General features: G+C 38.3%; 1 protein-coding gene and 1 pseudogene across 1 annotated transcript in view; one reads left to right on the forward strand and one right to left on the reverse strand.

The window, feature by feature from the left end:
- The window catches only part of Rsrc1 (arginine and serine rich coiled-coil 1), a 454,827-nt gene that overhangs the window by 238,182 nt on the left and 192,062 nt on the right, over positions 1 to 24,583 (forward strand). The window lies entirely within an intron of this gene.
- Positions 8,984 to 9,851, reverse strand: LOC101616584 (annotated as a pseudogene).

Raw genomic sequence — 24,583 nt, forward strand, 5'->3', positions numbered from 1 at the left:
TTGCTAACTCTTATGGAATAAGTTGATATCCCCAGATTACAGCACTCAGCTAAGATGGCAAGGTTTACTCTGAATTTTCTTATAAGATCTACTTTTAATGTTATGCTAATACATTTATTCTTGTATTCTTTCCTCCCTTCCTTCCTTCCTTCATTCATTCAATTTGCCTGTACTATGGCTTACAAAATGTTTTCCTTAGTTTATAATAGAAACAGTACATAACAAAATACAAATGTTTGCCTCTTTGTCATTTATTATGTGTATATGAATATGTGTATATATGTATGTATGTATATGCATGTATGTGTGTATGTGTATGTATGTATCATGTATGCATGTATTTATGGGTGCATGTATGTATAGGTGTGTGTGTATATGTATGTAATATATATATTGGTAGGAGCCAGCAAAGTACTGAAATTATTTGAAGGCTAATATTTAGCCCAGTTCAGAACACCTAAGTAGTTAGTCTGGTAAGAGTACGGATTGTTAGCCACATTTCCATTTATGGCACTATGACTATTCTGGCTTTTGACATGTTTTTATATTAAATCTCATTTTGTATGTCTGCCTTATATCATATATCTTATAAGTGATTAGGGATATCTTTGTAATACATGCTTTGTTCTTGAAAAATATACCTATATATTGAATCTTGGCATAACTTCACACTATCCATTTCTCTTTAAAGGGCAGTTTAAATTCTCCTCTGATCAGATATCCTTCTATGTCTAACCTTTCCCTGTACTGAACTTCCATCTCCATTTATAATACCTCTCAACAGTATTATTACTTAGAACATTTTATCAATATATGTATCTTACCAACTGTATTAAGCTGTAAATCTTTAAAGGTAAGTCTTTCTTCATATTCTTTCTTTCTTTTTTTTTTTTTTTTTTTTTTGTTTTTCGAGTTAGGGTCTCACTCTGGCTCAGGCTGACCTCGAATTCACTATGTAGTCTCAGGGTGGCCTCGAACTCTCGGCGATCCTCCTACCTCTGCCTCCCGAGTGCTGGGATTAAAGGCGTGCGCCACCACGCCCGGCTTTTCATATTCTTTCTGTAGTGCCCAAAATATAATTTTTACAACATATGTATGTGTATGTCTATCAACATGTTAAAATCTATTAAGTGAGTTTTTATACATCTCCAAAGAGTTTATTTAAATAAAGTATATGTTGAGTAAAATGTAATCTAATTTTTGAATCCAATCTATATCTAGGTTTATTAAGGATTTTTATTTTTGTAGCCAATTCAGTTTTTCATTTGGAAATTGAGTTTTTCCTTGACATTCTGAGAATATTATCATAGAGGAAATTAATCATTAACCTAGGTATGATTTTAACAGTAGACCTCTAGTCCCCCCTCTACACACATCCTGTAAGAGTACGAAGTTTCTTCCATGTGGTTGAACAAATTCTGGAGTGCTAGCATATATCATTGTGACTATATTTAGAAGTCTTATCATATACCTGAAAATTCTCTACTGTGGTTCTTGGATGCTCTACCACAGACACTTTTACAATAGATATAAATTAGGTGAAGTGATGCAGAGGTTGGCTTGTAGAAATTATTGTATAACATTCATATATTGTCACATTATATACCTTAAATATAAATAATTTGTGTCAATTATAGCTCACTACATCTGGGGAAAAGGGAGATGTGAGTTGAAGAAAGTTTTGTGTATTAGATAGTGAAACTTCAGAGTTAAGTACAGTACACTTTAAGGTAGGCTTAAAGAAAAAAGAATATACCATACAGGGAAATCAGTGTCCCCTAAGAAACAAGAAAAGAAACGATGGAAAGATTCAGCAGGTAAAAGTGCTTATAAGTTCTTTTATTTTTGTAAAGTGTTATTTCAGTAGTTGTTCCTGATGGAGAAAACTGATGTGATCCAAGTCCACATATGCTAAAGTTACTTCTAACTTGACATGTGCAAAGAGCTCATTGCTGCTCTGTTAAGAAATACTGTCACTGACAAAGCTAATATACTTAAGTACTTAATGAATAAGCATTCTCTTGTGGCTATTAGCAGATGTGGCCTGATGTGGTATTTGTAAGGTTTTTTGTTTGTTTGTTTGTTTTGAGAGCAATAGAGAAAGAGGAAGAGAGAGAGAATAGGTGTACCAGGGCCTCTATTCACTGTAAATGAACTCCAGATGCGAGTGCCCCCTTGTGCATCTGGCTAACGTGGGTCCTGGGGAATTAAGCCTTGAACCAGGGTCCTTAGGCTTCACAGGCAAGCACTTAACCACTAAGTCATCTCTCCAGCCCGGTATTTGTAGTTTTTAAAAATACATTTTTATTTGAGAGAGAGAAGAGAGAGAATATGGATATGTCAGGGCCTCCAGCCACCACAAATGAACTCCAGATGCATGCAGCACTTTATGGTTACTGGGGAATCAAACTTGGGCCATCAAGGCCTTTTCAAGCAAGCACCTTTAACTTTTGAGCCATCTGTTCAGCCCCATGGCATTAGTTTTAATGGAACAGGCAGGTAGTATGTAAATACCTGTTGGAACTTTAGACAATTGTAGGTGTCTCTTCAACAGATATTTGTTGAACATTAGCAACCTACTAGTCTATGTGCAAGTGAACCAGATAAGGAGGATCAGTCTTTATAGAGTGTAATCTAATGGGTAGAAGAGAAAGATATTAAAACCATACAGAAAACAAACTTTATTGTAATTCTTATAAATTATGTTTTTGGAAGAAAACATGCAGGATGCTATGAAAGAATAAAGACAGAATAAATGAAAGGACAGCAACTTGTACTTTATATAATCACAATTAAAAGGATGATTACTCAGCAAAAAGTTGTTCCTGGCATTTCAGAAGGATTTTGCATGGTCTTGACTGTCAGCGTTATTTTGTCATCACTCCCTTCTGGTACCCATTTCAGTGCCTATTCTGCTAACATCCCCTATTTCTCAAAACTGTGTTCCTGTACTCTTTATTGCCACTGTTCTGGTTCAAACTTTCTTGCTTGTTTCCTGGACTGCCTGCAACAACCTTGGTAGGATTCACACCTTTGGGATTTAAATCCATGGACCCTCAGACTTTCAAGTTTTGAATGTATGGTTTTTCCTTTGTACCTGTCTTCACAAAACAAAGAATTCAGCCAAAATTAATTTACAGTTTAAGCCAAAGTTTATTTAGTAAAGTATACATTCCAAAGTGATACCAGAGTGAGCAGGGGTGGCAGCACACCTAGTTCTGTGTTGTGGGGTTTTTGTTTTGTTTTGTTTTGTTTTTCGAGGTAGGGTCTCACTCTAGCCCAGGCTGACCTGGAATTCACTAGGGAGTCTCAGGGTGGCCTCGAACTCATTGCGATCCTCCTACCCCTGCCTCCCGAGGGCTGGGATTAAAGGCGTGCACCACCACACCCAGCTGTGTTGTGGGTTTTAAAGAAGTTTTCAAGAATATACATGAGGCAGGTGCCATGTTCATGTAGTAAAAGTAACCCTCTCCCCACCTCATATCATGGTGGTCCAGGTTTTCCTTTAAGGACATTTCTTTCATGATTCTGTAGAAAAGTCCATAAGGAAGGTGTGTGTGTGTGTGTGTGTGAAAAACCACAATGCAAATGATATAATGAAGCTGAGAGTTGAGGATGCAGACCCTTCATTATGTGCTTGTGTTGCAATTGAAAAAAATGCCTTCTGCTATATAAAAATGTTTCTGCTATAGCAGGAAGAGTCTAACTGTCTGAGCCTCAAGGGTGTTGAACCACAAAGGACACTCTGGATGGTAGGAGGCATAGCTACCATATTCAGCTGCAGTTTCCTTGGTTGTTTTTTATAACTCACTGCCCAATCAAGACACACAACTAGCAAGATACAGCTAAGTTTTCATTTGTTACTTTATGTCTGACTAACTCCTGGCCACTGCTGTGATTAAAGTTTTGTGCCTATTACTTGGATTATATGGAAAAACCTTTGTGCAGAATTCTAATCTCTAGCCTTAGTACATTTAAATTCATGGTCACTTGGCCCTGCCGTTATCTTTTCAAAATATAAATCTGATCATGCAACTCCCATTACACCCTTAATGGAACCTTTTCTTTCTTCTAAGAAAGAAAATTCCAGTTTCTTAAAGACAGCAGACCTCTGAGTGCTCTATACCCTTCCTTTCAGGTTTATGTCTTGCTACATTTAGTAAAATACTTCCTACATTGTAGTATCATACTATTCCTTATACTCTTGTCCTTGTTAATTGTTTTATCTTTGTTTAAAATAATGAGGTACCAGTAATTCCTCTCTCCCCACTTTTGACTAGTGCATGTACCATCACATTGAAGTAGCTTTCACTGATCCATCTCATTCTCAGAATGAGCATCTGTTCCTGTCTGTTTATATACTAATAATTTCACTTATCACATGACTGTACAGTTATTTGAAAGCAGAAAATACCTTTTCATGTGTATATTACTAGTGACTAAGTGATAGTAATCACTTAAATGTTTTGGAGGGGATAAATAAATGGTTTGCCTTGATTTGGTCTGTTGTATTTATACTAAGCATATTTTTTAAATTTTTAATATATTTAATATATGTACCCCCAACAGGAAAATTTCAGAGTTGCTGATTTGATCACATACTTGGTCTGAATAATTTGTGCCCTGTGACTCCTTATGAGGTCTTTGCTACCTAGTGGGAACAGTGCCATCTATTGGCTATTATCCACATTGTTTTCACTGTCAGGTAGAAAGAAGTCAGTATTTTTAGGAAGGCACATGTATTAAAAATTTTATCACCAGTTTGCACAAAATAACCAGCATATACCTGGTTAAAAATTAATCTAGTACTTTTGCAAAGGAGAGTGATGTTGTATACTTAATATTTACAAAAAATGTATTCCATTAGGTTTTGGTTTTATTTATATCCTAGCTTATTCTTAAAGAAATTAGAATAACTGGGGCCTGGAGAGATGGCTTAGTGGTTAAGGCACTTGCCTGCAAAGTCAAAGGACCCAGGTTCAACTCCCCAGGACCCACATAAACCAGACGCATAAGGGAGGTGCATGAATCTGGAGTTTGTTTGCAGTGGCTGGAGGCTGTGACACGCCCATTCTCTCTCTACCTACCTATTTCTGTCTCTCAAATAAATAATAAAAAATTAGAGTAACTAATACTGTTTTATAGTAAAGAAGATCTAAACATTTTCTCCTACTTTTCTATATAAATAGTTGATTCTTTGTGATGTAGATATCATTTTTATTTCTGAATACCATTAAAGTTTTCAAAGAACCATAAAGGTTAAAAGAAAAAAAAACAGTACCTAAGTCAAAAATATTTCTAAACCATGGGAAATTGTCTTTTAATTGGAATTCATAGCAGATATTAAAGGGGTTGTTTATTTCTGAAGAAAATATAATACATGAAAATATGTCTATTTCTTAGCTTTGCTCATTAAGAATATTTCTTCTAAATGAGATTTTTTATATGTTAATTGTACATAAAGCAGGTAAATTTAATCAGAGGAAGTAAACCGTAACTAAACATGGCCAAAGTCAAGCCTAATAGCTGCCAGTTCGTTGGTATGGATAGTTATTACAGTGTTTTGTACTTAAAGAATATTTGAAATGAAGATAGGCCCCTAAAATGCTAGTAAATCTTTCTGTACTTCCAGATTGTTTCTGATTTCATGAGTTTCAGACGTACGTGGCTTAAATAAAGTGAAATAAGCATAAATGTTAAAAGCATAAATAAAGCTAAAATCAACATAATTTAAGATATGCAGGATAGTAAGGACATAATTTTACAAAACTGTTACTCATATTTTAGTCTTTATAGTTACATGTTTTAGTGCATTCTTTTTAAAGAGGAAAAAAATCTTGTTACCTCATTACTACGCAGAATCTTAAAACTTTCCCATAATATTGTTTAATGTGTATTTGTGAAACTACATACAAATTCCTACAGTTAATAGTGCCAATACAACTGTACTACTATAAATAACAATAAAATTATAGTAATAACCATGATATTAAATTTGATATAGATGACTCTTGTGGTGTGCTAGGCACTTGAGATGGATATGGTTCTTGTTTCTATGTTTCATATATTGCTTGATTTTAATTATGTACTCACACTCATGAATAACACTATAAGGTATTCACAGTAAAACCTGTGGTATAACACTACTCAAGAAGGAAAATTCAGGTTTAAAACCCATGAATTATGACTCCAGATAGAGCTCAGACTCCTAATATTTTGGATCTCAATTATAATAATAGTGAAGGATTTTCCATACTGCTATTATCTTGATTTTATAGAGAAGGAAATTGAGGTGCCCATAGAATTAATGACCTGCTCAACATCGTGCAGCTAATAAATTTCAGCTCTGTAATGTAAAGCCAGGCACTCTAGATTCCAGAGCCTATACTTTTAGTTATTGTTTAAACAAACTAAATACAAAATAATGGAAAATATGATTTTACCAATATAATATAATGAACAGTATTAACAAAGATTTACATGTAATTGAATTTCCAATGTTTGGGTTAGTACATAGATTTTTTACTTGTATGCATGCATATTTGTAGTGTATGCATATACACATGAATGTAAATGGAAGATAAAGGACAACTTCATGTGTGTTTTCTCAGACACTGTCCATTTTTTTTTGAGACGGAGTCTCTCACTGACCTGAAACTCAACAGTTAGGCTAGACTGGCTAGCCAGCATACCCCAGGAATTCTGTCTCTCCCTAACAGTACTGGGATTATAAGTGACTGTCACCATGCCCAAGTTTTTTTTTGTTGTTGTTGTTTTGTTTTGTTATTTTGTTTTTGGTTTTTTGTGGTTAAGGTCTCACTCTAACTCAGGCTGGCTTAGAATTCACCATGTACACTCAGGGTAGCCTTGAACTCACAGTGATCCTCCTACCTCTGCCAGGATTAAATGTATGTGCCACCATGCCCAGCTCCCATTTTTTTCAAATGATTTTTAGGAGTCAAATACAGTTCTTTATGCATGCAAGATAAGCACTTTACTAACTGGCTCACTCCCTTGTTTGTATATTTCACTTATTGCTTCATTTTTATATTTGTTATTAAATCTTTTATTATAAAATTTATATCATCATGTAATTTTTTTCTACTTTTGTGATAAGCTTATGTAACCAAAAAATGCTGAAAATGACAAAAATTAACAAGTAATCCTTTTAGTATTACTTTATTTATTTGTGTGAAACAGAGTTTTATCATGTAGCCCACACTGGTTGCAAACTCATGGTCCTCTTGCCTTGCCTCCTGAGTGCAGCTGTGCCCCACTCACAAATAATTCCTAGGGAGTTTTGTATGTTCCTATATTCTCACTAATCCAACAGCCATGGCAGGTGGCCCTGTGCAAAGGCTAGCAGAGCATCACATCAATGTGAACAGAAAAGGGCAGCTATAGCTCCGGTGCTGTACTCTCCTACACTGTGTGACATGCTCTTCCTCATTCTCCTACGAGTTGTTTCCTCTTGAATCTGTTAAAGAATACCCCTTTTTGAATAAGAGTACCATGGCATTGCATGGACAGATCTTAGTCTTGGTATAAGCAAAGCTTTGACAATTAAACTTGGCCTTTTCTCATGTCTGGTCTTATGTCAAATCATGTGTTCACTTCATAAAGTAGTCACATAAAAGTTCATAATTTTACAAAGACTGTGTTGTGAAAATGTCTAAACTGTTAGTTCTGTCTTTATAACTGCCACAAATTTTAACAAGAATACAGCAGCAGCAGACCCCAGCATAGTCATATCATGTTTAGACAACCTATCTTGCAGCCCTTAGTCATGCTTTCTGATACAGTAAAAGCAAATACCAGCATGTGGGTAGATCACATGGCATCAAACCTGATTATGAGCCATTATGATACTAAAATTGTACTACATTCCTTGTTAATAACCAATAATTTATTGGCTTATGTCAGAATGTGATTTTTAGAGTCATACTACAAATGTATTTAAATGATTCTCATAAATTTGTGAGTCCCCCTAGAACATATGCCACTATACTCAGGCATCTATGACTCCAAGTGAAGTACTTTACATTAGAAGTTATAATGGAGTTTGCCTTGTGACTCTCTCCTGGAAACACATAAAGACACAGGTAACGTGGGCATTTGTAGTGATATCTAGGTTCCAGAGTTTTTTCTTATTTCTTTAATTTGAACCACCCTAAAAGACATGTTAAAATAGAACTCAACTTTGTTGCAGAAAGTTTTTTTTTTTTTTTTCTGACTTAGGCCCTGCTAGTTAAAGTGAATGTCAATTCCCCTAATTTCTATAGCAGTTTCAAAGAGACTTGCCTCATATATGTTTTCAAATAGGAGTCCTTGTATTTAAAAACGACAAAATAAAAACCTTCACATTACTGCTCCTTTTTAAGTATTCCTCTGCCACATACTCCTACCATAACCAATAGGTGCTAGCAGATGTGCAAGCTGCTCCCGTATTCTCTAGCTGTGTACCTAAAATACTGCCCAGACTTCTGTCAGAGCTTTGGGATACGTGTTCTCTCTCTCCCTCTCCCTCTCGCTCTTCCTTTCCCTCTCTCTGTCTCTCTCTCTCTTTCTCATACATATACACACACTTTTTTTCTTTCTCTCCTCTCTCTTCCCCTTTTCCCTCCCTCCTTTTTCCTTTCCTTCCTTTATGTTTCCCCTCACATCTCTTTTCTATTATTTGTTTTTAAGTTTTTTGTTCATTTTTATTTATTTATTTGAGAGTGATAGAGAGAGAAAGAGAGAGAGAGAGAGAATGGGCATGCCGGGGCCTCCAGCCACTGCAAACGAAATCCAGACGCATGCACCCCTTGTGCATCTGGCTAACGTGGGACCTGGAGAATCAAGCCTCGAACTAGGGTCCTTAGGCTTCACAGGCAAGCACTTAACTGCTTAGCCATCTCTCCAGCCCTCTTCTCTATTCTTTACATTCTTTTTTTTTTTTTTCAAATTTATCAGTTATTTAATTAGGTTCTTAGTAAGAAATTTAGAACACCAATTTGTGAGGATAAACTCCATTTGTTAGAGCAAAAACCTGCTGCAGATAGCCCTGGAGTTAAGGAATAGCTTTGATCTTTGGAAAAATTGGTGAGTCCACGGCTTTCTGACCCACTTTGCCTGGCTTTGTGATCCCATATTTCTCCTGCTGTGTCAAAGACCTCACCTTCCTTCCCAGTGCCTGGGCTTCCACAGCAGCTGCTTCTTGAAGCCAGCATCAGTGAGGTGTTTAGGAACTTTGACATTGCTGATAGCAGTTTTTGTGGAGGTGGCAATGACAAACTTCTGGTGTGTTATACTCAGAGGAACTTGATTAGAGAATGAGGTCTCCTCACAGGTAGTCAGCCACTTTGTAGCTGTTGCAGGAATGCCACTCTCTCACCTCTGTGGCTTCCTGTGATGATGATTAGGATGGTCCTGGGAGTGACACTGACACGTAACTTTCTCAAGTGCTGACTGAAGGGTTCCTTGCCGTGGCTCAACAGCTTCCATGGCATGTCTTCAGTAGAAGAATACCTAGGCATTTTGTGAAGCTTAACCACCTGGGTACCTCCATTCTTGTCACCACCAATTCGTATTATGACTGTAGCAAGAACTTTTCCTCTTTTTTTTCTCTTTTCAACCTTGGATTGGAGTTGAGTACTTCCTCTTGTACAGAGCTTTTCTAGAATACACTGCTGATCTGGAGTACCTACCAAGTCCTCTCACCAGGCCTGGGTCCAGCTGCAGTGGGGCTTCCCCTTGTTTGGCTTTGTAAACTTAGGGTCACCCTTGTTATTCTTGCCTACAGTATCAGCCTTCTTGACTGCAGGTGTCTTCTCCTTAGTGTCTGCTTTTTCCACCTTTTCACCTGCCATCTTGTAAGATGGGAAGGAGCTTAGCATTACATTCTATTACAAAACTTTTTATTGATAATTTCCATAAATATAGATCATATGCCTTAATCATAATCCCCACTTACCATCCTTTTCCTTCCTTTCATCCCACCCCTCACCTAACTACTTCTTTCCAACTTGTCTCACTTCTATTTTGTTGTCATCATTTTTCCCTCTAATTATGCAGGTCTTGTATAGGTAGCATCAGCTACTAGGAGATCATGAATGTTAATATCAAGGCCACTTTATTTCTGGAAAACAGTATTGTATGCTCTCTGCCTCTTCCTTTGCCTCCTGCATTCTTATAAATCTCTTCTTCTGCAGTAGACCTTGAGTCCTGAAGGGTGTGAGAGAAATGTCTGTCTTAATGCTAAACACTACACTGTCACATCTCAACACTTTGGTGACTTTTGAGTCACCCAGTGGTCATCTGAAAAGAGATATTTCTCTAACCAAAAGTGAGAGCAGCATTAATATTTAGCAGCATAAATATTTAGAGTGCAGTGTAGTGGGCATAATATATGCATTTACCAGACAACAATAGTACTTCCCTGCTAGGTCTTCAGTCTTTCCCAGCCATAAGTTTTTCACTAGGTTTTCAGTATCAGACAGAAATTCCCTCCCTTGGAGCCAGCCTCAAGTATCATCAGATTGCAGTTGCTTTCCTCCATGTTGCAGTCAGGTTCACATTGCTGGTAGAAATCATCCAACCAAGTGAAGCTTGTGGGGTGGGGGAATAAAAAAGGTTTATTTTGGAAGATGACACCGAAGGTACCACGCCAAAGCAGCCTAAGGGGGAAAAGATTTTAAAAAATCAGCAAAATAAACACTTTTACAAAAAAGTGAGGTGTATAGGAAATTCAAACGGCAGGGGAGAAGTAGCAGAGATCCAGAGCATCCAGAGCCCGCACAGGCCAACAAAAGCAGCCCAGGCAGGTCCGACAACTGTGGCGGTGGCAGCGCACCAGAAAGCCACCAGGCTTGGCTCGAGCCACAGGAAAAGTCAGGTGAGGGGAGCTTCCACTCACGCTGGAGCTCTCCGCAAATCAAGAAACGTGAAGTGAGACCGGCAGTGAACAATGGAGGAACAGACCACGAGGTAGAAGAACACATGGAACAGTGAGGGAACTAGAGCAGCTGCAGCTCCCTCTCCTCCCCCACCGCCTGAGCCCAGCTCCAGCAAACAGAGCAGTGGTAGTCCCGGGACCCACCTTGCCAACTTGAGCCAACAGCAGGACCCAAGCAGGAGCAGGGTCTGGCAGCAACATCAGCAGCTTCAGAGGCAGCAGCGGCAAATCCAGCAGCAGCAGCTTCAGAGGCGGTAGTGGCAGAATCAGCAGTGGCAGCTACAGCAGCAGCAGCAGCTTCAGCAGCAGTGGCGACAGACCCAGCAGCGGCAGCTTCAGCAGCAGCAGTAGCAGTTCCAGCAGCAGGGGTGACAATCTGCAGAGCAACTGCCTCGGTTTGCCCTGCAGAAAGCGAGTGCCCAGCTCCAGAAATTAGGACAGCAGCCCAATGACCCAGCCAGCAACTCGACTGAGACAAAAATCATCCAAAAAGTTAACTGGGATTGATTGCACCAGGGAAGGGTCTCACTTGGTCACAAGCTGACTTGGATCCCTCAACAGACCAGAAATCGTAACCTCTTTGTTGATAGAGGATCTGGTTGTTAGAATAACTACTCTTGCATAAATACTCAGTGCTGTTTTTGATTGAATGTGTACAGTGTTTAGTTAAATTTTAGAATCTACCTGTATTTTGTGCCACTCAGCTTACTTGAATACTCCCATACCTAACATGGGGGCTACCAAATTCATCAAACAAATGCTATTACGACAGAGGTCACAGATAACACCAAACACAGTGGTGATGGGTGACTTTAACACCCCACTTTCATCAATTGACAGGTCATCCCAGGAAAAAATAAACACAGAGGCATCTGGACTAAATGAGGTCATAGAAGGAATGGACCTAACAGATATAATATACAGGACATTTCATCCAAAGGCTGCAGAATATACATTCTTTTCAGCAGCACATGGAACATCCTCTAAAATAGACCATATATTAGGACACAAAGCAAATCTTAACACATTCAGGAAAATTGAAATAATTCCTTGCATTCTATCTGACCACAATGGAATTAAACTACAAATCAGTAGCAAGAAAGGCTATAGAGCATACATAAAATCATGGAAACTAAACAATACACTTCTAAATGATGAATGGGTCAATGAAGAAATCAAGAAGGAAATCAAAAAAATTTATGGAGTCAAACGATAATGAGAACACAGCATACAAAATCTCTGGGACACATTTAAGGCAGTTCTAAGAGGTAAATTTATAGCCTTAAGTGCCAAAGAAATTAGAAAGGATGCAAGTAAACGACCTAATGCTTCACCTCAAAGCCTTGGAAAAAGAAGAACAAGGCAAATCAAATATCAGTAGGCAGGAAGAAATAATAAAGATTAGGGCAGAAATTAATGAACTAGAAACAAACAAATAAAAATTCCAAAGAATTAATGAGACAAAGAGTTGGTTCTTTGAAAGGATAAACACGATTGATAAACCCTTAGCAAATCTGACCAAAAGAAAGAGAGAAGAGACACAAATTAATAAAATCAGAGATGAAAAAGGTAACATCACAATTTTTTTTCCACAGAATTTTGAATTTCCACAGAAATTCAAAAAATCATAGGGACTTACTATAAAGGCATATACTCTACAAAGTATGAAAATCTGAAAGAAATGGATGATTTCCTTGATTTATATGACCTACCTAAATTAAATCAAGATGAGATTAATCACTTAAATAGACCTATAAGAAGCATTGAGATCTGAACAGTACTCAGTAATCTCCCAACTAAAAAAAGCCCATGCCCAAATGGATTCACTGCTGACTCTTCCAAACCTTCAAGGAAGAGCTAACACCATTGTTTCTTAAGCTTTTCCAGGAAATAGAAAAAGAAGGTCTTCTACCAAACTCCTATGAAGCCAGTATCACCCTGATACCAAAACCAGGCAAAGATAGAGAAAAGAAAGAAAATTACAGACCAATCTCCCTCATGAACATTGATATAAAAATTCTCAACAAAATATTGGCAAACAGAATACAAGAATATATCAAAAAGGTCATTCACCCTGACCAGGTAGGCTTTATCCCAGAGATGCAGGGATGGTTCAATATATGCAAATCTATAAATGTAATACATTATATAAATGGGTTGAAGGACAAAAATCACATGATCATCTCATTAGATGCAGAGAAAGTGTTTGACAAAATCCAACATCCCTTTATGATAAAAGTTCTACAGACTGGGAATAGAAAGAACATATCTCAATATAATAAAAACTATTTATGACAAGCCTCCAGCCAACATAGTACTAAATGGGGAAAAATTGGAAGCTTTTCCACTAAAATCAAGAACAAGACAAGGGTGTCCACTTTTATTTAATATACTTTTGGAAGTCTTAGCCATAGCAGTAAGGCAAGAGACACATATAAAAGGGATACAAATTGGAAAGGAAAAGATCAAGTTATTATTTGCAGATGACATGATTCTATATATAAAGGACCCTAAAGACTCTTAGCAAACTGTTAGAGCTGATGAAAACCTACAGCCATGTAGCAGGATACAAAATGAATACACAGAAATCAGTAGCCTTCATATATGCTAACAAGAATCACACAGACGATGAAATCAAAGAATCACTCCCATTCTCATTTGCATCAAAAAAATATAAAGGCCCTTGGAATAAACCTAACTAAGGAAGTAAAGAATCTCTACAATGAGAACTTTAAAACACTCAAGCGAGAAATTGCAGAAGACACTAGAAAGTGGAGAAACATCCCTTGTTCCTGAGTTGGAAGAATCAATATTGTGAAAATGGCAATTTTACTAAAAGCAATCTGCACATTTAATGCAATCCCTATCAAAATACTAAAGGCATTCTTCATTGAAATAGAAAAAACAATCCAAAAGTTCATTTGGAATCACAGAAAACCTCAAATATCTAAAATAATACTGAGCAACAAAAATAAGGCTGGTGGCATCACCATACCTGATTTAAACCTGTACTACAGAGCCATAGTAACAAAAACAGCATGGTACTGGCACAAACACAGACATGTAGATCAGTGGAACAGAATAGAGGACCCAGATGTAAGTCCAGGTAGCTATAGCCACCTGATATTTGATAAAAATGCCAAAAATACTCATTGGAGAAAAGACAGCCTCTTCATCAAATGGTGTTGGGAAAACTGGATATATATCTATTGGAGGATGAAAATAGATTTTTCTCTCCATGCACAAGAATTAAGTCCAAATGGATTAAAGACCTTAACATCAGTCCTGAAACTCTGAAACTGCTAGAGGAAAAAGTAGGGGAAACCCTTCAACATATTGGTCTTGGCAAAGACTTTCTGAAGACAACCCCAGTTGCTCAGGCAATAAAACCACAGATTAATCACTGGGACCTCATGAAATTACAAAGATTTTGCACCACAGAGGACACAGTGAAAAAAGCAAAGAGGCAACCTACAGAATGAGAACAAATCTTCACCAGCTATATATCTGATAGAGGATTAATATCTAAGATATATAAAGAACTCAAAAAGTTAAATAATAAGGAACCAAACAAGCCAATCAAAGAAATGGACTATGGAGCTAAATAGAGCATTCTCAATGGAAGAAATACGAATGACATATAAGCATCTAAAAAAATGTTCCATGTCACTAGTCATCAGGGAAATGCAGATTAAAACTACATTGAGATTCCATCTCACTCCTGTCAGATTGGCCACCATCATGAAAACAAATGATCATAAATGTTGGTGGGGATGTGGAAAAAAAGGAACCCTTCTACACTGCTGGTGGGAATGCAATCTGGTCCAGCCATTGTGGAAAACAGTGTGGAGGTTCCTAAAACAGCTAAATATTGATCTACCATATGACCCAGCTATAGCACTCTTAGGCATATATCCAAAGGACTCATCTCATTTCCTTAGAAGTACATGCTCAACCATGTTTATTACTGCTCAATTTGTAACAGCTGGGAATTGGTACCAGCCTAGATGTCCCTCAACAGATGAGTGGATAATGAAGATGTGGCACATTTATACAATGGAGTTCTACTCAGTGGTAAAGAAAAATGAAGTCATGAAATTTGCAGAAAATGGACGAATATGGAAAGGGTTATACTAAGTGAGGTAACCCAGGTCCAGAAAGCCAAGCACCACATGTTCTCCCTCATATGTGGATCCTAGCTATAGATGATTGGGCTTCTGTGTGAGAAGGAAAATACTTAGTAGCAGAGGCCAGTAAGTTAAAAAGGAGATATAAAGAGAAGAGAAAGGAAGGTAGGAGGGTACTTAATAGGTTGGTATTGTATATAAGTACAATGATTGAGATGGGGAGGTAATATGGTGAAGAATGGAATTTCATAGGGGAAACTTTGTAGGGGGGTATTACCATGGGATAATTTTATAATTATGGAAAATGTTAATAAAAATTGTGAAAATTAAAAAAAAATAAAAGATCTGGGGATGTAGCTCAATTAGTGTAGTACTTGCTTAGCATGCATGAAGCCTTGGATTGATTATCCAGCACCCCATAAACTGGCTGTAATGGTACATTCCTCTAAACCCAGGTACAACTAGGAGATCAGATGTTCAAGGTTATCTTTTGCTACGTTGTGACTTTGAGGCTGGACTCCATGAGCTCCTGTCTATGAATACATAAATAAGAAGAAAAGAGAATATAAACAGTTACAAAGGAAAAGAAAGAGAGAGAGAGGGAGAACCTGCATGAGGATGAACCCCACTTGCAGATGTGGGCGCTGGGACTCTGGAGAGAGGAATGGGGCAGACCTAGTGAAAATGAAAACGAACACCGCCCTCCTCCAGCAGCTCTACTTTCTAGGTTTACCACCTCTAGAACTAGGACATGAATGCAAGGCAGTGTATGGAACAGAAATACAAACCCCCTAAAATCTGTGGCACAGGGCTTGGATGCAAGGGGTGAGCCTTGGGACAGGCACATGGCCTGCCTCACACAGCAGGGCAAAAGGATTAAGGCAAAGCTGAAACCAGCACAACCACTCCCAGGCAGGACTGTGGGCTTGCAGTTTCATTTATACAGGTGGACCCTGCATATGAAATATGGGTGCCCCTCAGGATCCCTTAGGGGTCAGTTCCAGGACCCCCTTTCTGTGGATCCCCAAGCCCATGGATGCTGGAGTCTCTTGCATGACCTACTGTAGAGTTTACGTGAAACCTACACCCGCTGTCCTGCAGAGTTCACCTACAGAGCTCCTGGTACCTACCAGAGTTGTTGCTTAGGGAATAAATAATGAGAATGTCGAGGGGAAAAAAAGGTTTATTTTGGCTTACTGGCTCCAGGGGCAAGCTCCATGATGGCAGGGAAAATAATGGCATGAGCAGAGGGTGGACATCAACACCTGGCCAACATGAGGTGGGCCATAGCTTCAGGAGAGTGTGCCAAACACTGCAAAGGGGAAACCAGCTATAAAACCCATAAGCCCACCCCCAACAATACATTGCCTCTAGCAGGTATTAGTTCCCAAATGTCCATCAGCTGGGGACCTAACATTCAGAACACCTAAGTTTAAGGGGTAGGGTAACTGAATCAAACCACCACATTCCACCTCCAGCCTCCATAAAGTGGTATCCATACATGATGTAAAGCACAGTTAATTTAGTCCAACTTTTAAAGTCCCCATAATTTTTATCAATCCCTATGATGTTCTAATGTCTCCATAGTCCAAGGTCTTTTAAATGAGCCATAATACCAAAACACAAAAAAACTCCCCAAACCCATAATGGCATGGAATAAGCTTTCACACTGCAAAGGATGGTATTAGGCATAGCAAAGAAATACTCAAGCAGTATATTGTTTAAGCAGGGCAAACATCAAACTCTGTAGTCCAAGTCCAACAACTCTAGCTAGTGACAAGTCTTCAAATCCAATAGTTCTATGTCTTCAAATCAGATAGTTCTAACCAGCAACACATCTCTGGAGTTTCAGTTCTGCCCCTCCAGCTAGACTCCTCACAGTCCTGGAAACCTTCATCAGGGTTGGCAGCTTTCCTTAGCAGCCATTTCATGGTCCCAGCATCTCCACTGGGTCTTCCCTGCAACCCACAGTTCATCCTCATGGCCCCATGGGGTCTCCATGCAGGCATCCAGCAAACCTGCTTCACACTGCCCATGGCCATTTCTAAAACACAAGACCATGTTGCAAATTCAATGACCCTTTCTTCCTGCATTTCTTATACTCCACAATAACCAGGTAGGGTTCCAGTTTGTTAATCCAGGGGGGAATAAAGCAGAGTTTGAAGAACAGGACATCCCTTGAGCACTCAGTCCTCTTCAAAAGAGTCTAAATAAAGTACACTAAAGAATAGGACACTTCTTGAGCACTCAGGTAGTCTACATTCTTCCTGTTGCCCCAGTGCAGGTTAGCAGGCCCAATCTCCAAGGTTGTAATCTCTCAATTGCAGCTGAACAGGCAGCAGTTCATCCAAAGATTTCTGTTTTTGTGTGCCATATCCCTCTGCTCACACCAGTTTATTTCTACAAAGCAACCCTGCACAACTTCTCAGGACATGGGCATAACCGCAAGCTTCTCATACAAACTGCTCGCCCAGTCCAAGTAAAGCTGTTTCACACCCTCCTAAGCCAAACCTCATAGTCCATAGTTCTTACTGCATTCAGATCTTTCAACTCTGACCAGAATAGTCCATCAAGCTGTACTTTCAGCACTGCAAGGCATCTCTTAGGCCAGAGTTTCAAAGCCTTCCACATTCTTTTTGAAAGTCAGCTCCAGAAGGCCAAAGCCACACAGTCAGGTGTCTAGCAATAATTCAACTCCTTGGTACCACTTTATACTGTTGCAGTCAGGTTTGCATTGCTGGTAGAAATCACCCAACCAAGAACATCTTGTGGGAAGGAAGAGGTTTATTTTGGCATATAGGCTCAAGGGGGAAGCTCCATGATGACAGGAAATTGATGGCATGAGCAGAGGATTGACATCATCCCCTGGCCAACATAAAGTGGACCATACCCACAGAAAGTGTGACAAACACTGGCAAGGGGAAATTGGCTAATAATACCTATAAGCCTGCCCCCAACAATGCACTGCCTTTAGGAGGCATCAATTCCTAACTCTCCATCTGCTGGGAACCTAACATTCAGACCACCTAAGTTTTGTTTTGCTTTTTTTAAAATTAGTTTTATACTCAGTGAATACAGTCAAGTTGGTATCATTGTTAGCCTCCTCGCTGACTGCCCCGAACTGCAGGGACCTTCCTTATTGTGGAATATGGGTCGTGCTTTGTGGGGTTAGCCATCAGTTATGAGTAGGAGCCAGTGTCTGTGTATATCATGACCCAACATGTGGCTCTGACATTCTTTCAGTCCCTTCTTACTCAAATTTCCCTGAGCCATGTTGGGTTCATTTTAGGTCTGCTTCACCTAAGTTTTGGGGGGACACCTGATTCAAACCACCACACTCCATAACCGACATACCACTATTGAATCAGATGGTACATTTGGCATGACTGGCCAGCCATAAATCTTGAGGAGTCCACTTCTTATTAAGACCATTGATGACTTTTCTCTCCTGACAGGCTACATCTGACTTTTAAGCATCCTAACAGCTAGTCAATTGGGAAGAGGTTTCCAATTCAGTTCCAGCTTAATTTTGGGCTGCTGCCCACCCAAACATATGGACTCTTCAGCAGTAAGGTCTTACCATCTAGTTATGGTAGGCATCCAAGAGCCTTGGCAATAGCATGTAATGTTTTGGGGACATGCGGGTTGTCTCTGGCCATCAACTCACTGGAACGGTATCCCACAACTGTCACTTAAATTTTTCTAAAAACCATCTATGGCTTCAGGGCACAGCATTGCCCACCTTTACAGGATATTTCTGCCCAGTCTCTTTATTACATATATATTAATAGCTAGCAAAGAAGTAGGCTTCCAAATGGCTTATTCATAACATTATCCCTTCCTTTCCTCGATGCCCTACCCTGACCCCACTTACTTAGACCATTTAGTACATTCTGTTAAGGGGAAAGAGAGCACCTAAACATGAATGTTCAGTAACTCCAAATGTCTTTTAATAAGATTATATTAAAAATTCTTATTTCTACCCTCTCTTTTCCTAGAATGGATAACAGACCTGAGGGGGAGGAGCTTGTGGGGTAGAAGCTTTGAGCAGAGCGAACTTGGAATGATGTATACATATTAGAATTTGGAAAGCACAAGTTTGGCAAATGAAACATTATTATGAGGCTCATATTACCTACTTTAACTTGAACTTCCATAAGTGATGGCTTCTTTTTCAGGCTAATTCTCCATCAGTCTCACACCATGTTTATGATGGACTTACCAAGGTTGACCAGGCTAATTTGAGCTACCTTTATAATGTGGAACGGTGAATAGAATATTGTGTGAAGCCAACCATTTCATGCTCTAATTTTACTCAGAAGAGGATTCTGCTCTACCTAGTCATTAATTTTTTTTTCTTAGTTTTTTCTATGCAGTTGGATTTTTGTGCATAATTATTAACAGTCGTAAATTTTCAAATTAATTTTATAATAAAATGGCTCTACTAATAAGGTGCACTGCTTATATGCCTATTGCTTTAAACTCCTTTTTTCTTTGGATTGGGACCCTTTGCATGTTCCTCCAGAATTGGATCAGAGATTTTCTGCTTTTTGAAGGAAACGTTTCTCTAATGTGTGGATTATGTGGTCAAACAACCCTATCTGAATACCATGCTAACTGTACTTTTATACATCTAATCTATGATTATCATAGGCTATAAGTTTATACTTTTGAGTGACTACTATTGTTTTAAGAATTTTAACACTAAGAACCCATATGTGAAGATTTTGGAAATAGTTTTAAATAACATTATGGTTAGAAATAATGATTTCTTTCTCTTGTTTGGAAAGAATCAATTATAAGAATTCTCGTATTTCCATTTTACAGTTATTCAGTAACTCAAGAAGTTTTCCTCACTCAAAATAAAACATGTTTAAGAAGTTAAGTAAATGAAATTTATTCTTATTTTCACCAATGAGAACAGAAAAGATATCACAGATAGCTATACTAATAACCTCAACACACATTTTCTGATATAACCAGGTACTCATTACCTAAGAGGTAAAAATGTTTTCTTTCATGGTAGTGGTTATATGTTTTGATTTAAGTATTATATATATTGCTATGAAGGAGATATTCAACAGATTGTTTGGTTAGAATTTCTGCATCTAAGCATAGCCTTGGAGAATGTCTTCTAAAAATGGAGACCAAATTAATATTTTTAAGTGTTTTTTTTTAGAAGTTCCATAAAAGTGAAAAGAATTTATTAAGAACGTGCACCATTAAAAATGTCATAGGATGCACTGTTAATCTTAGGAGAGCAATATCAGACAAAAACCTAGTCCATTATAACAAATGACAAGTCAGGCTGGAGTGATGGCTTAACAGTTAAGGCGCTTTCCTGCAAAGCCAAAGGACCCAGGTTCAACTCCCCAGGACCCATGTAAGCCAGATGCACAAAGGGGTGCATGCATCTGGAGTTCATTTGCCGTGGCTGGATGCCCTCATATGCCCATTCTCTCTTTCCATCTCTCTCCCTGTTTCTATATCTCTCTAAAATAAATAAAGTAAAATATTTAAAAAGTGACAAGTGATGGGTGATGAGATGAAGGTTATACTTTCAGATTATAAAGCAACAACCAAAATAATATGACAAAAAGTTAAAACAAAAATATAAAAACAATGTAGAATAGAATTGTAAAATACTCAAACTAAGAAGAAAGAAGAAAAGGAAAATAAAGAAAAGATGGGGAAGATAAGAAATATTCTATTTTTATATGTTTATATTAGAGAGGTACATTACATTATGCATAAATACTCCAACTGAAAGGCAGAAGTTTTCTGATTGCATATAACAAGAAGAAATCTGTGTTACCTATTTTAAAACTATAATTAGAACATAAAGACAAGGCAGTATGTTCATATAGTAAAGTTCTCAATTAATAAAAATAAAAACATAATGTACACTAAGCCAAAGCTTGGTATTGTTTGCATATGTGTCTCTGTGAGTTAATGTGCACATTCAATGCCATGTCTACACAATTGCAAAAGGTTCTTTTTAAATAAATTAACATACTCTAAAATGTGAGAGTGTCAGAGCTAAAAGAGCCAAAACCTCATTGAAAAAGAAAGAGTAGCTACCTTCCCTAATTATAAAAATAACTATAAAGCTGTGGTAGTGATCAACCAGTGTATTATTGACATCAAGATTGACAAGTAGGCCATTGCCTGGGTTTGAGTTCCTTGGGAAGTCAGTGTGTGACCTGGCGATCTGGAGTAAGTAGGCTGGACCAATTTCTGGGCTCCTCCCACCTCCTTCCTGGTCTGAGTTACTTGTGAGGTCATTGTGTCTGCCGGTGCACTGAGTAGGCTGGACCCATATCTGGGATCCACCTAACTCCTCCTGGGTCAGAATTCCTAGTGAGCCCAGTGTGTGGGCAGGATGTGGCCCTCTGGAGTGAGTAGGCCAGACCCCTGTATCTGCGCTCCTCCCACCTATCCAGTCTAGGGTGCCTGCACAGGTCTATGTCCTGGAGGGCAAATATGAAGTAGGCCAGATCCCTGTTCCCTTACTTCTTCTACTCCCTTGGTCCTGGTAGGTCCCATTGTGCCTTGCTTGGGGAGGCCTGATCCCTGTGGGAGCTGTGGAATCAGTTCTTTTGCTCTGGTATCTTGACTGTCCACAGAGTACCAACATCTGTGTTCACCTCAGTCCAAGGGTAAACAGGCCAAACAACACAAATTTGCTTCCTCCTCAATAAAATAGGCTCTTCCTAAAACAGGTAGACAATAATGCAGAAAAGCCAATGAAATTCAGAAAACTGAGAGATTACCACCAAGGATGCCTAGTCCTACTACAGAAGCCTCCAATGAAATCATAGAGAAATTAACAGAAATTCATTCCCAACAACCACAGAGACCCACAACAACCAATGAAACCCAGATTTTAAAAAATCACTGAACTTGAAGCAAACTATCAAAGAACCAACAATTGTATCAATGAAATTAAATAGAGTCATCTCCTGGAGCATTTAGCCTTTGACAGTAGGCTTATCATGATTAAGAAAATGTTAGAACTCTCCAAAGAGATATGAATAAATTGAAGGTAAGTCAAGAAATGGAAGACCTCAACAACAGTTGATTAAGCTTAATGAAGACGATCAAATGCAGGAATGAACAACAGGAAACATCAAGAAAGTCAGGAAAATTGAAGTAACTTCCTGCTTCATGTCAGATCACAATGCTTTAGAGCTAGAAATTAATAAGAGACACATCAAGAAGTCCACCAACTCCTGGAGAAACACACTTTTAAACAATGCATAGGTTGTGGAGAAAATCAAAAAAGAAATTGTAAAATTCCGAGATAATAAAAACCCAACCTACCAAAACTTATGTGACTCAATGAAGGCAGTCATATGGAGAAAATTCATAGCCCTAAATGTCTCCATTACAAAGACAGAGAGGTCACAAATCAGTAACCTCAATGTCTACCTAAAGGCGCTAGATAAACAAGTATCAAACCCAAAGAGCACCAGATGGAAAGAAATAATCAAGATTAGAGCAGAAATGAATGAATTGGAAACTAACAATTAAAAAAATCAATAAAAGGAAGAGCTGGTTCTTTGAAAAAACAAACAAGATTGAAAAACCCTTGGGCAAAGTGATAAGCAAATAAAAGAGAAGTCTCAAATTACCAAAATCAGAAATGAAAAAGGAGAGATCACTACAGACATCATTGAAGTTTGAAGAACCATCAGGGCATACTAACAAAACCTCTACTCCACAAAATTAAATAATCTGGAAGAAATGGATGAATTCTTAGACACATACCACATACCAAAACTAAATTCACAGCAGATTAATCTCCTAAACAAACCTATCACATCCATGGAGATTAAAAAGGTAATCAAGGGCTGGAGAGATGGCTTAGCGGTTAAGCGCTTGCCTGTGAAGCCTAAGGACCCCGGTTCGAGGCTCAGTTCCCCAGGTCCCACGTTAGCCAGATGCACAAGTGGGTGCATGCGTCTGGAGTTCGTTTGCATTGGCTGGAGGCCCTGGCGTGCCCATTCTCTCTCTCCCTCTATCCTCCTTTCTCTCTATGTCTGTCGCTCTCAAATAAATAAATAAAAAATGAACAAAATTTAAAAATAAAAATAAAAAGGTAATCAAAAACCTCCCAAAAAAGAAAAGTCCAGGACTGGATAGGTACTCAGCTGAATTTCTTTTTTTTTTTTCTCAATTTTTATTAACATTTTCCATGATTATAAAAATATCCCATGGTACAAAAATATTTATTAGGCTGTTTAATAAATAATGTGCACAGCTTTTAGAAGAGGTAGCCTCTTATAATGAACACATAGATTTAGGTACTTTAAAATGTTCTATGCCCTTTTAAATTGTTATCTTTCTCTCCAAAACTGAGGTTTAGAACTCTTGTGTATTAAAGCAGATATTTAATGATCTTGTTGCTGACAAGCAGAAATCTCAAAAGGGAATTCAAGATGGATATACTTCAGACAAAATGGCAAAAAAAAAAAAAATCAATAAGGTAAAATTAATAATTTTAAAATTTGGCCAGGCATAGTGGTGCACGCCAAAAGCTGTGCACATTATTTATTAAACAGCCTAATAAATATTTTTGTACCTAAAAAAAAAAAAAATCCCATGGTAATACTCTCCCCCCCACCCCCGTACGTTCCCCTTTGAAATTCCATTCTCCATCCTATCCCCTCCCCATCTCAATCAGTCTCCCTTTTATTTTGATGTCATGATCTTTTCTTCCTCTTATGATGGTCTTATGTAGGTAGTGTCAGGCACTATGAGGTCATGTATATCCAGGCCATTTTATGTCTGGAGGGAGCACATTGTAAGAAGTCCTACCCTTCCTTTGGCTCTTACATTTGTTCTGCCACCTCTTCTACATTAGACCCTGAGCCTTGGAAGGTGTGATTGAGATGTTACTCATTACGCCAGTCACTTAGTCCCAGCACTATGATACCTTCTGAATCATCTCAAGGTCACTGCCATCACTCAGCTGAATTCCTATCAAACCTTCATAGAGGAACTGAAACCAATTTTTCTCAAACTATTCCACATAATCAGAGACCATGGAATTCTCCCTAACTCCTTTTATGAAGCTAGCATCACTCTAATACCAAAACCAGACAGAGATGCAACACGGAAAGAAATTTATCGACCTATATCCCTAACAAACTTACATGCAAAGGTCTTGAACAAAATCCTTGCAAACCAAATTTAGCAACACATCAAAAGCGTTATCAACCTTGTTCAAGTAGGCTTCATCCTAGGGATGCTTTAATATACAGAAATCAGCCAATGTAATATACCACATAAATACACTGAACCATAAGAACCACATGATCCTCTCAATTGACTCATAGGAGGCCTTTGACAAACTATAACACCACTTCATGATCAAAACACTGGAATGAATAGGCATGGAAGGGTCATATCTCAACACAATAAAAGACTATATATAAAACTTCTATAAGACCTGAAACCTTCAACTACTGGAAGAAGAAATAGGAAGCACTCTCCACGTTATAGGACTGGGAAAAGA

Source organism: Jaculus jaculus, chromosome 11 (assembly GCF_020740685.1).
Source record: "Jaculus jaculus isolate mJacJac1 chromosome 11, mJacJac1.mat.Y.cur, whole genome shotgun sequence".
Taxonomy (NCBI): Eukaryota; Metazoa; Chordata; class Mammalia; order Rodentia; family Dipodidae; genus Jaculus; species Jaculus jaculus.